Below are 12577 nucleotides of genomic sequence, written 5' to 3' on the forward strand. Positions count from 1 at the left end.
GCGATGCCAAAAAAAAATTATGGCTCCTTGCGGGATTGCGAAACAGACTATAAAACGAAAGAAAGGAAACACCTGGAGTTCTTTACGTGTTGATTGAAGACATTTACTTTGGCACAAGAGGAAAATAGCTTCATATATTCCTAGACGCTTCTAAGAATGGAAAGCAAGACTAGACAATATCGTAAAGAGCAACGTGATTTCCTGATACGCCAACCAAAAATAAAAATAAAGGTGGCACTCAGCTCTTTCCCCTGACACACGCCGCTAACCTTCTTAGGGCTGTAAATACCCCCTGCCGGCTCCCTTCACACGCCACCTCGTTGTTATGGTCAATGGCAGCTTGTCTGGGCGACAGGACGTATGTGACCTCAATACAACTCGCGCGAAAGCTGGTGAAAAATGAAGGCATCGTGTTGGTAGTGACAAGTGTGTCGGCGCGCCTGGTAGTACGAATATGTGAATGGAAGAGGCAGGCGGCCAGGTGGGTGAGCCCGAGACCTGCCCGACCAGTGGCATCGTGGCGCACAACTGGTCTGTGAAGGCCACTCATTCATGCTGGCTCCTCAATGACTCACTGCTACTCACTCTTACTACACACACAACCCATTACAGTCACGCTTACGTTCTCGTACCCAACGCACTGAGGGCCAAGGAAGGAGGCGGAGTTGCGGGGAAGAAAAAGTCCGGGTCACCACGAGATATCTTGTCTGCAGGTACACGCTTATCCTATGTAGATCAGGAGGAAAGATATGTGACGTGACCTTTGCGCTTTAACATCCACGAATTCCGGTACACACGAAGGACGGCGACAATGTTCACTTTCTCTGGGGGTTGCGCAGCCGGGACTCGCGGTCACATTTCGCAGCTCCTCTCAAACAGTCCCGCCAAACACGGTGCTAAGAGAGCCATAACTCAGGCCGTGCATTGCCGCCCGACCGACAAGCGAGGCGACACTCCCCACGCACACGTTCTCGTTTCGCTTAACGGATATTTTTTATTTCGGTTTAAATTGCAACCATCACCTTTAAGGGCGGGTGGATGACATGGCAGGTGGGTGACAGGTGTGTTTATGTCTGCGTGTGTGTGTGTGTGTGTGTATGAATGAGAGAGGGAGGGGTGGGGGTAGGGGGAGGCACATACAGATAGACAGGAAGACAGATAGGAAAGGGGATGGGAGGGAAGGGGCCGTAGTACCATATAGACATGCAAGGGTCACGGGTTTCCTTGCGGCCATGTGAGTTACGGAGTCTCGTGTGTGTGTGTGTGTGTGTGTGTGTGTGTGTGTGTGTGTGCGTGTGTGTGTGTGTGTGTGTGTTTCCCGTTTTTTGTGCCCAGCGTGGAGGCCGGCGAGGAGAGATAAGCCATCACCTAAGACGAGGCCCACGAAAGGTAATTACCCGTTCTGGTCCCGGCTAGAGAAAGTCGATTTTTTGCGTGTGTGTGATGGGCAAGGGATGAGGAATGGGGTGCAGGGGAAGGGGGGGGGGACGCAGGATGAGGAAGGCAAGGGGTAGGTGATCATTTGTAGCCCTGGTTGCATTGAGAATAGGACAAAGCGGAGCGTGTTTGGTGCTGGGCCAGGTCGGGGCGGTCACGAGACAAGGCAAGCACAGTGAGGTTAAGCCAGCACGAGTTGATGAAGACGTCACAGGATGAGTTAAAAGGTCAAAATGAGTCAAGCTAAGCCGATAATGATGACAAATACGCCCATATTATTCCTTGCACGCCTCCCTCACTCTCTCTCCTAACTTTTCCTTCGCTGGGGTGATAAATGCGAAGCTGTCGACTTATTTATTACCCAACACTCTTAGCGTGGATGGGATACCCCGCCGCTTGTGCCTAAAAGAAACAGCTGTGTCGATTATTATTCCCCATACGCGGCGTCCACAAAGACTCTACCTTTCACAAATACCGACGAGGCGTTGCTATCCACATGAGGTGTATACTTTTTTTTCTTTTCTTACGTAAGCATTTACTCATGGAAATCTCGAGAAAAAAGTGCAATCATTCTTGTATACCCAACGCTTCATCATCTTCTATTTTAACATTTACTTTTTTGCCACGGACGGCGATGCGTGACCAAGCCAGTCTCCAATCACTGGGTGGCATTCTTAGACGACCCTGCCTCTCACATCAACAATTTCCAACGACCAAAACGGAGATCAGTCGGGTTCTAATGAGTGTTTTTGTAGGTTCATGATACAGAAGAAGGGTCAAACTACCACCAGGGTTATTAAACTACCCCTGGAAAGGCCCACAACTCCTATGAAAGCCTTGTCAAATATGTGTGCTTGGGCGAGGAAGTGTTTAACAATCCGTCCAAGAGAGACAGGGAATGTGAGTTGCCAGAGACGAGCCACACCAGGGAGGAGGCGGGGCAGCAAACACACACCCTGTCACCTCGCGCCCCCGGCTGACTCAAGCATGCAAGCACACAAACACACACACACACACACACACACACACACACACACACACACACACACACACACACACACACACACACACACACACACACACACACACACACACACACACACACACACACACACACACACACACACACACACGCTTCTTGACACCTCCTCAACCTCTCACATTCAGGGAACATCAAGTCTGGTCTATCTATCAATCCATATAAGTATCTATCTCTGTATATATGTATCTGTATATCTATCTACTTATCTTCCTCCCTCCCTGCCTATATACCCAAGGCGGACTGCATCTCACCGCTAACCTTTGTCCTGAGGAGAAAATCAAAAGGCAACAGTATTTCTTTTATGTCCTCCACGAGAAAAAAAAGAGAAGTTAAACTGCAAACGCTCGGATTAAACGTAAAACATTCGCTAAACCTGCGCGCATACAAAACCAATTAAAGGAGCGAGGGATGAGGATGAAAGAGGGGCTGGGCAAGAGCCATTTCGGGCACATAAGCAGGTGTCATCTCGCCAGCCGCAAGCCACTCACCGCTCGCCGAAAAGTTCAATGCCAGCAAGACCAGACGTGCGCAGTTGGGCAAGTGGAGAACGTCACTAAGTCAGGTGCGAGTGGCGTCCCTCCAGTCGGCGGGCACGTGGCACAGGACTGGACGGGGCATGGGCGTGGACCGGGCGCGTTCGACTCACTCCCGGCCAGTTTCGTTTTTTTTTTTACCTTCTTCCTGTTTCTTCTTCATTATTTCTAGGTCTGTGTGCCACCCAGGGTCGTCACCTCCCCGTCGGCTCAGCTCCGGGACCACAAGACCCTGACCTTCACGACTGACAGGCGTGTGAGGGCGACGCCTCCTCCTGGTGACAGCCGCCGCGACGCCCACTCCTTTATCACATTTACGTTTTTACACTGCACGAACATTAACTGCTTGTAAGCGATGCCTTGCCCAATATTTTTACCTTCACTCTTTTTGCGATGCTTCACTTAACCTGAACTAATTGACAAGCCAAGTGGTTCTGTCTAAAAATCAAAGCTGAGAATGCCAGGAATAATAGAGTTGAGGAATTATTTCGATGAATGAATCTTATTTCGCTGCTTTCGGATGCAGGTTATTGTCCCCGAGCTCCGAACACACTAACACTGACTGGACATGTTGCTGTGGCCTTGAGACGATGCATGGAGAGACGCACCTTGCCTGCCAACCGCCTGCCTCCTTACCGGTCCTTCGCTCAGCGGCGGCGGGCAGACGAAGAAAGGATACACCGAGCTCCTCAGGAATCTCTCTCCTTCTCACTCCCTTTGAAACAAGTGATGATCTTTCCAGCAAGAAACTCACTCACCTTTTCAGATGCCCTCGGCCGTCTATCGAATCTTTCATCACAATCCTTTTTGCTACGTCATTCTCTCTCTGGATACACCATTTTACACCCTACCTGTCTGCAGTGAACCTTCTCCTCCGTCAGCCACCTCTGCAGCCTCTCCTCTGCCTTCAGGACCCACACTCACCTAAAACAAGCTAAACCATTTTCCTCCCTACCTGTCCGTAGTGAATCATCCTCCGTCAGCCCCTCTGCAGCCTCTCCTCTGCCTTCAGGACCAACATTCACCTAAAACAAGCTAAACCATTTTCCTCCCTACCTGTCCGCAGTGAATCACCCTCCGTCAGCCCCTCTGCAGCCTCTCCTCTGCCTTCAGGACCAACATTCACCTAAAACAAGCTAAACCATATTCCTCTCTACCTGTTTGCGGTGAATCATCCTCCGTCAGCCCCTCTGCAGCCTCTCCTCTGCCTTCAGGACCAACATTCACCTAAAACAAGCTAAACCATATTCCTCTCTACCTGTTTGCGGTGAATGATTCTCCGTCAACCACCTCTGCAGCCTTTCCTCTGCCTTCAGGACCAACATTCACCGAAAACAAGCTAAGCCATTTTCCTCCCTACCTGTTTGCAGTGAATCATTCTCCGTCAACCACCTCTGCAGCCTCTCCTCTGCCTTCAGGACCAACACTCACCCTTTCCGTGTTTCCAATCAAGTGTCCTTTGTCCAAGTTCCTTACCTGAAACAAAAGGGGTTATCAGTCCCCATCCCACATCTCCCAGCGTCCCCAAGCATCCCAGCCCGCCATTACCATCCATCAATGCCCCTCAGTGCCCCTTCACCACTGTCATCACCATCCACCAGTGTGCCCATCACCGCACTACCCCAGCCCCATCAGCGCCCATCCATCAAGGAAGATGACGCAGCACCCGGTCCCTGCAACGCTCCGTCTGACCTCTCTCTCTCTCTCTCTCTGTCTCTGTCTCTGTCTCTCTCTCTCTCTCTCTCTCTCTCTCTCTCTCTCTCTCTCTCTCTCTCTCTCTCTCTCTCTCTCTCTCTCTCTCTCTCTCTCTCTCTCTCTCTCTCTGTCTCTGTCTCTGTCTCTGTCTCTGTCTCTCTGTCTCTGTCTCTGTCTCTGTCTCTCTCTCTCTCTCTCTCTCTCTCTCTCTCTCTCTCTCTCTCTCTCTCCATTCGTCCTGTTTCTTCCTCACGTCCTCAGGTTCGCGGCACATGTTCAGTCTCTTTACTCCGCCAAACAAATAATAAATGCTGGCGTAAAATGTTTATACAAATATTTACTTGAGATCATTTTCCCTTTGGAAGAACAAGCGAGTCATAAATTGTAACATTTCCTTTCCAACAGAAGTAATCATAATGCTTTCGTCTCACAAATAATTTGCTTTTTACTCGCAGAAATCTTTTGAGAGAAATGTTGAAAACACAATATATTTTTAGCATGTTTTAATCTATTAAAATACAAAGTTTTAGACGACTAAAGAACAAAGGAAAAAGAGCCCTTCCTATTAAAATTATATAGTTACCGCCCGCCTTCGATGATGTGCTGTCAGTCACCAAGTATGAGAACAACTCGAGTAAATATTTCATATTATTATATTTTGGAAAAAAAAGCCATGAAACCGAAAGAATTCAGCCATACTGAAAATCATACTTTGGCCAATGTGAAGGACGATAAGACTCCGCCGTTTCATTACATTTTAGTTCGTTGACCTCCGATTAGGTTTTGTCGTTCAGACTCATATCTCAGAAGGCAGGCGACAAAAGACAGACTCCAAGCGCTTAAGGGAATAGGAATGCGCCCTGATGTTGTCAACAAAGACAGCTACATCCACCTCATGCCATCCTCATCCATTATATTCAAAAGAACACCGGCGGAGGTGCCAGGCTGAGGGCGTGAAGGCCTGGACGAGAATAACAATGGCTAGAAAAACTCCGGACCGCTTGGACCCTCCTCGTGGAAGCATAACTCGGCTGGCCGGCAAGATGTACTGTGTCCCGGATGAGCAGCGGCCCTCGGGCGGTGGCTCGTAGCGCGGCAAACATCCAGCCTCGGGCAAATACACATGAGATGACAAAAATTCTTCGTCATTACTAGACATAATCCTTATTTACGTACAGCAATTTATGAAAAAATTGCGCGGGGATGATATTCGTGCAGAATTTCACTTCGGAAAAGCAATTGTGGTTACTCAATCAAGCATTACCAGGGGAAAATAATCCGAGAAAATCTTCATTCTCAACTGATAGTCTTTAACCCCCCAAATTCTTAGAGAGGCTTTGAAAACCCAAGATATGACAACTATCTGGATGACGAAGCAGCAAAGATTTAACAGCGGGTGACGAAGTCGGTTGTTCTTGTAATAACGACAACTATAGGAGCAACGTTTGCCATTCAGACGGTGACCTTGGACCAACGAGCAGCGCCGGGCATAACAGGCAGCGTGTGCTCAGCCTCCACACTGGCCTGTTTGCACATGGTAGGTTTTATTGACGCAAGATTTGCATTGTTTACACAGGCGTCACCGGCCACACGCTAGTGCTGGGCACGGCGCGGGGATCCATCAGCCAAGAACACAGGTTCATATCCATTTGCGTGGTGAGGAGGAGAGCATAGTAGTCGGTCACACGCCCCTCGCAAAAACTGGTTCTGGGGTGATCCATGGCTGCTCCCGCGTAAGAACGAGACTTATTGTTTATGCGATTTAAATACTTGATAACTCTATGTAAGGAGCGTGGAACAAACAATGAAAGGAGGCGGCGATACAGCACCCACGAAATGTCAATTGTTACAAATATATTGTACGTTCACATTCGACAGTGTATTTCTGGCGACTGACACGAGGAGGAAACTTATGTAAACAGGAGGTGTGACCCCATTGGCGAGGTAAGCAGCAACTAGACGACTCGGCGTAAAAGGAAGGAGCGGCAAAGGCGGCTGTTGGAACACACACATCTATAATATTATAAGGGAAAACACTGACATTATGGCTACCTGTGTGTGGCTGAATAAGTGTGTGTATGTCTGTATTTGGTTGTGTGTGGGGTGGGAGGTGTGTGTGTGTGTGTGTGTGTGTGTGTGTGTGTGTGTGTGTGTGTGTGTGTGTGTGTACCGAGGAGAGCCATGTGCTAAGCCTCAACATGGCCTAAGGACACTGTAACGTCTGATTTACACACCCCTACAACCGCAATTATCCCGAGGCCAGGGAGGCGAGTGGCGGCCATGTCTCGCTCGTCCATCACCGCGGATCACCGGCAGGAGCGTTGCCTCGGTGAAGATGTAGGAGGCAAGAACTATACATTATGCGTGGGCTGAGGATTAAGGTGATTTACGAGCCTAAGGGACACAGGTGGCCGGGAGGAAACGATCACACGGAAGCCGCCGTATGCATGCAAGAGAGAGAGCGTGTGTCGTGGGGGGTAGAGGGGAGAGGATGTGCATAACTATGGGTATGAGTGGGTGTGAGTGGGTGTAGGTGGGGGTGTAGGTGGGGGGGTGTACGTGTGTGTAAACAAAAGTTCTTGCTATTTTGTTATTGCATTGGCATTTATTTTTAAACTCTTCCATTTATATATTTTCCTTGACTATGTTTCCTATATGACGCAGTTTGTGCCAAAGGTAAGGGAATGATAAGTTTCTAGAAATTTTAAGGACCTGGTAGCAGAGGGGATCATGTTTCTTAAAGGCCCCTCTAAGCGAGAAAAATGAGAAAAAATCATGACTCGCACAAACCATTTCATAATATATATCGAAGCATTTGTGATCAGTTTATGCATCATCTATTTTTGGGGAGATTAAATCATGGCACAAATTTGGCCCGTCGATGCTACACGGTAAAGCCACAAATTTGGCCCGTCGCTGCTACAGGGTTAAGAACACTCAGTCAATCATAAACTTCCTTTCCTCTTTTAATGACTGACTGAAACGTAATAGCCCTAAAGTATTTGTGCACTGTAACATCACAACTTTCAACATTTTTGGTAACGTTGCTACAAGAACGTAAAACTTCCTCTGCTTACCTATACATTGCCTATTAATGAAAACATGAAAAAATCTTCGTAAAAAAAGTCCGTAAAGGTGTTTGAATAAAGTTCACATGAAATAAAAGTTAAATACACATACATTCCCGAGACGCCGTGTAACTAATTTAATCTTAAAAGCTTAACTATCCCCTGGTCAGCTAAGTCCCCGAACACGACTCGTCTTGCCCAAATATGCGCGGCAGCGGCTCCAAACACAGAGAGGGAGTGCTTGGCTGCTGGTAGAACGGCCCGCCTCTCCCGCGCAGGCGCTGACGGGGACTGGCCTTTTAATAGCCCCAGTATCTCACCATCTTAACCTCTCAACATAATCCTCTAACACCGCAGACAAACGCTGAGGCAATAGACGATCCTCTCTTCGATACGGATTAATGTTCTGCCTTAATATTTTACTGTTCATGACGAGGCAACACAGTAATTACAACGATTTTTTTCTTCCTGTATATCAAAGAGCGTTGTCAAGCATATGTTCAGAAGTGCGAAGTCTTATGCTAGTGCTATGGTGGTAGTAGTAGTGGTGGTTGTGATACAGAGATACGATTCAGAGGTGAAGATGGATCTAACCCAACGATAAGGGATGTGCGAGAAGGAGAAGGAAATGTGTAGATGGAGGCAGAGCTATTTCTGAGGAGGCTGACCAAGAGATAATGCATTTAAGTGTTTGTGCTTATCTGCCAGACGCGAGGTGGTGTTTTCCCGGCAAAAATGGATGTAACCTTGTAATAGTGGATGTAGCTAAGGCTGGAAAATTCTCAGCATACGAATGTGAAAGGAGAAGAAACGATGTGCTAACCGGATAAACACAGGCCAAATATTTCGACAGTGGTTGCGGTAGCGAAGTGAAGTGAGGTTAAGTTGGGGGCATACGCTATAGCTGCGCGTGGCCTCGGTGCTCATCTCCGTCACACTAGGCAGCAAATATAATGAAAGTATATATTCTGTACCACACATCAACTAGTCCAAGTATTCAAACGGACGTAAACTCATATGCAAAGAATATTTACCGTCAAATTAAATCATTACTTACGAGAACCAGTTTTTCTTCACACGAGAACGTGGGTGTATAAATGAAAAATAGAACAACAATGATGGCGGAGGAACAAATGGAAGAAGGAAAAAAAAAAGAAGACGAGACAAAAACAAGGGCGATAGTGATGAACCAGTTTCCATTGGACATCATTAGTTTTATCGATCAGTTGCGTGTGAGTGGGTGTGTCGGGGGGCGGAGGTGTGTGGGGGAGGAGTTGATAGGAGTGGGGAAGGGAGTGGAGAGGAGTGGGGTGGGGAGTGGAGAAGAGTGAGGTGGGGAGTGGAGAGAAGAGGGGAAGGGAGTGGAGAGGAGTGAGGTGGGGGGTGGAGAGGAGTGGGGTGGGGGTGACAGTGGGAGAGAGGTGGGGAAGACGGGAGAGGAGTGGAGTGGAGAAGACATGATAAGTGGAGGGAGTGTGGATTTATTATGAAAGGAAATTGGAAAAGGAGTATAAAATTCAAAATAAACAAATAGAGAAGTTAGGGAAAGAGAAAATGATTGAGTTGAATAAAAGAAAGAAAAGAAAGATATATGAGGCGATGGGAGTGGGGTGGGGAAGGCGGGAGTGGAGGGAGTAAGTATATATTAATACCAAATAGAGAAAATAAGGAAGGAGAGAAAATGGATGGAGTGAAATAAAAGAAAAGAGAGAGGAATTGATGTAAGACGATGGGAGCTAATTGAGGGAGAAAGAACGGAAGTGAAGGAAGTAGAATAAAGAATAACAGAAAAAAAGGAAGGAAAAAATGGTGAAGTAGAATGAAAGAAAAGAGAAAAGAAGCAATATGAGGCGATGGGAGTTAATTAAAGGAGAAAGAAGAGAAGTAGGAGAGTGGGAGTAGCAGAGGGAGGAAGAAAGAAGAGGAGAGGGAGGGAGAGAGGGAGTGAGGAAGACAGCGGTACCCTAATGGTGATGATAAGCCGAATATGTTAGCAGGTTCGGAGGCGTTAATGATGACTGTGGCTGAATGCTGAGCTGGCCAGAAAGAAAGAGAGAAAGAGAAAATCAGACGACAGCGAGAATTTCCACCTGCTGGGAAGTTAATACGAGTCTTATACGAGTCTTAACAGTTCAGTGCAAAACAAAGTAAGACGCAGCAATGAAAGACAAAGCAACTGAGGTATTAACAGTTGGACCGAAGAGGCAAGAAACATAAGAGGAAGTCGGCAACAAGAAATCTAAGCTGGTGGTGGTGATGGTGGTGGTGGTGGTGAGGGTAGATGCGGGGTCGGTGAAGAGACGAAGGCCATAATCAGGAGTGTAAAGACGAGGGTGTGGGTGAAGGAGGAAAGGCATGTAGAAAACGAAGTCGTAGTGGTAGTAGTAGTAGTAGTAGTAGTAGTAGAAAGCATATTATTGAAAGGGATGCCAGAGTGATAATGAAAGAGGCGGGAGATGGAAGATGGAAAACGAAAAAGAAGGAGGCGAGAGAGGGAAGACGGAGAACGAAAAAGAAGGAAACGATGAAGGGGTGTGGAAGAAGATAGTGCAAAGGAAGGAATAAGAAGACACATTAGAAAATAAGGAGAATAAAAGAGAAAGATGTTTATTAGAGTGTGTGTGGGAATAGATGGAAGCAGTAGACGCAAAGAGAGAAGGTACACAGAGTAGAAAAGAAAGGCAAGGATTTAGAAAGAGGTACAGGAAAAGAGGAGAGGATGGATGTAGGGAAGGGCTGAGAGAAGGAGAATAAAAATGGATGTAAGAAGGTATAGGAGAAGGATGAGACGCAGAGGAATAAGAAGAAGGATGAGATAATGAGGAAGATAGTGGAGGAAGATGAGGTGGAATGAAGTAGGTCGTAGAGATGATACAAGAGGAGGAGGAAGAGGAAGAGGAGGAGGAGGGAGGGTGGAGCATTGGATCACGCCTGCAGGATAATTACGGTACGGGAGAGCCACGCCCCTGCTTCATAGTGTGCCTGCTTCAGCGTAAGGAGCGGGAAGGATCCTGCTCTCCCTACCTGCTTCCCTGCCTCCCTCCCTTCCCCGTCACACCTTCCTCCCTCTCCCTCCCACTCGCCCAGCATATTTTCCTTCTACATACTCCGCCTACTCTTTCAATTAGCATTTCCCTTTCTCTAATTGTCTTTTCCTCCTATTATGCCGGTCATCAGCCTCCTCTTCCTCATTCTCCTCTTCATTTTTATTCCCTCCACCATGAACCATTCTCTAATCCATTTTCCTCTTTTGAAATGCCCTCTTTCACCTCCTCCTCTTCCTCTTCCTCTTCCTCGTTCTCTCTCTTTCTCTTTGTCTTCCTCCTCCTCCTAGTTCGCTTTCTCTTCCTCTCCTCCTTACAAATTCCCAACAGATAAAAACTTCTAACTTTCCTTCTCCAGCAGTTCAGTTTACTTAACAACCCATTCCCTTCACTCGTCAACCATCCTTTCCATACATCAATTTTACTACACCCTCCCCTCTGCCCCTTCCACTGCCTCCCTCCACCAGCATCTTACCATACCTTCATTAGCTCCCTATGCAACCTCTTCGCCTCTCTGCTCACTCCTACACTAACAAACTGAATAGGAATCCCCTTTCTCTTCTACTTTCTTCAACTACTATTATGTTCCTTTTATCATCACCGACGACTTCCTCTCCTATTTATCATCATCTTCCTCTTTCTTCATCTCCACAGTTTCTTCTCTTCGGTCCGTCATCATGCGCAGACTCTCTCCTCTTCCTCCTCCTCGTTCTCCTTTTTTACTCTTCTGTTCACCATTCTACACATACTCCCTGCTCGTCCTCCTCATCTTCATCCTTTTCTTCTCCTCCGTCCATCATCCCACGCTTGCTACACTCTCCTCCTCCTCCTCCTCCTCCTGCATCAAGTCCTTAACCCATTCTCGCCTCCCAGGACCGAGCAGGGCGGCGCAGCACTCCACCCTCGCTCCCTTATCAACGAGAAAATGTGTGACAACCTCCCTCGGATGCAAATGAAAGCGTGAAGCCCAAGCAGGCAGCGACGCACATCTTCGCCGGGAACATGTCGCACCTCGCCTCGCCTCCTCCTAAGCCTTGAAGAAATGCCCACACAGACACACACAAAGGCACACACACACACACACACACACACACACACACACACACACACACACACACACGATTGGTATAAATAATAAGCGAAGAAAGAAACAATGAAACGTATTAGAATTTAGGCGAAGGGCCAAGATTGAAACAGAATAAAGAAAGAAGAGAATGTTTGAATAAATTACCAAGATACAGAAGGGAGGTCAGCGAGGGAGGATAAAGAATAAATTAAGAAAAAAAAAAGAAATGCAAAGGATATGAGTGAAGCGTTGTCAGGAGTCGGGAATGTTTTTTGTTATTGTTGTTGGGTAAACATAAACATGTACAGAGTTTAGTCATAGCATAAAATAGAATGACACTACACGTCTAGCATATATAAGAAGGAGGAGGAGGATAAAAAAATAAGACGCGGTAACTGTTGATTTGTTAACTAATTGAACAAAAAACTATCTATCTATTTGTCTATCTATCTCTTTCTCGTTTTCTCTTTTCCTTTCATCCTCTCTCCTCTCCTCCTCTCCTCTCTTCTCACTCTTCCATTCACCTACTCTACTCTACTCTACTCTACTCTACTCTCCTCTCCTCTCCTCTCCACCCCCACCCCACCTCTCTCTCTCTCCCTCTTTCTGAGTTTATTGGCGGGTCGGAGCGGCAGGTGGTGGCAGGGACGCGGGGGAGCCACCTGGTCGCGGTCCATCCCCGCCGCGCGCCG

This window comes from Eriocheir sinensis, chromosome 66 (genome assembly GCF_024679095.1).
Source record: "Eriocheir sinensis breed Jianghai 21 chromosome 66, ASM2467909v1, whole genome shotgun sequence".
NCBI lineage: Eukaryota > Metazoa > Arthropoda > Malacostraca > Decapoda > Varunidae > Eriocheir > Eriocheir sinensis.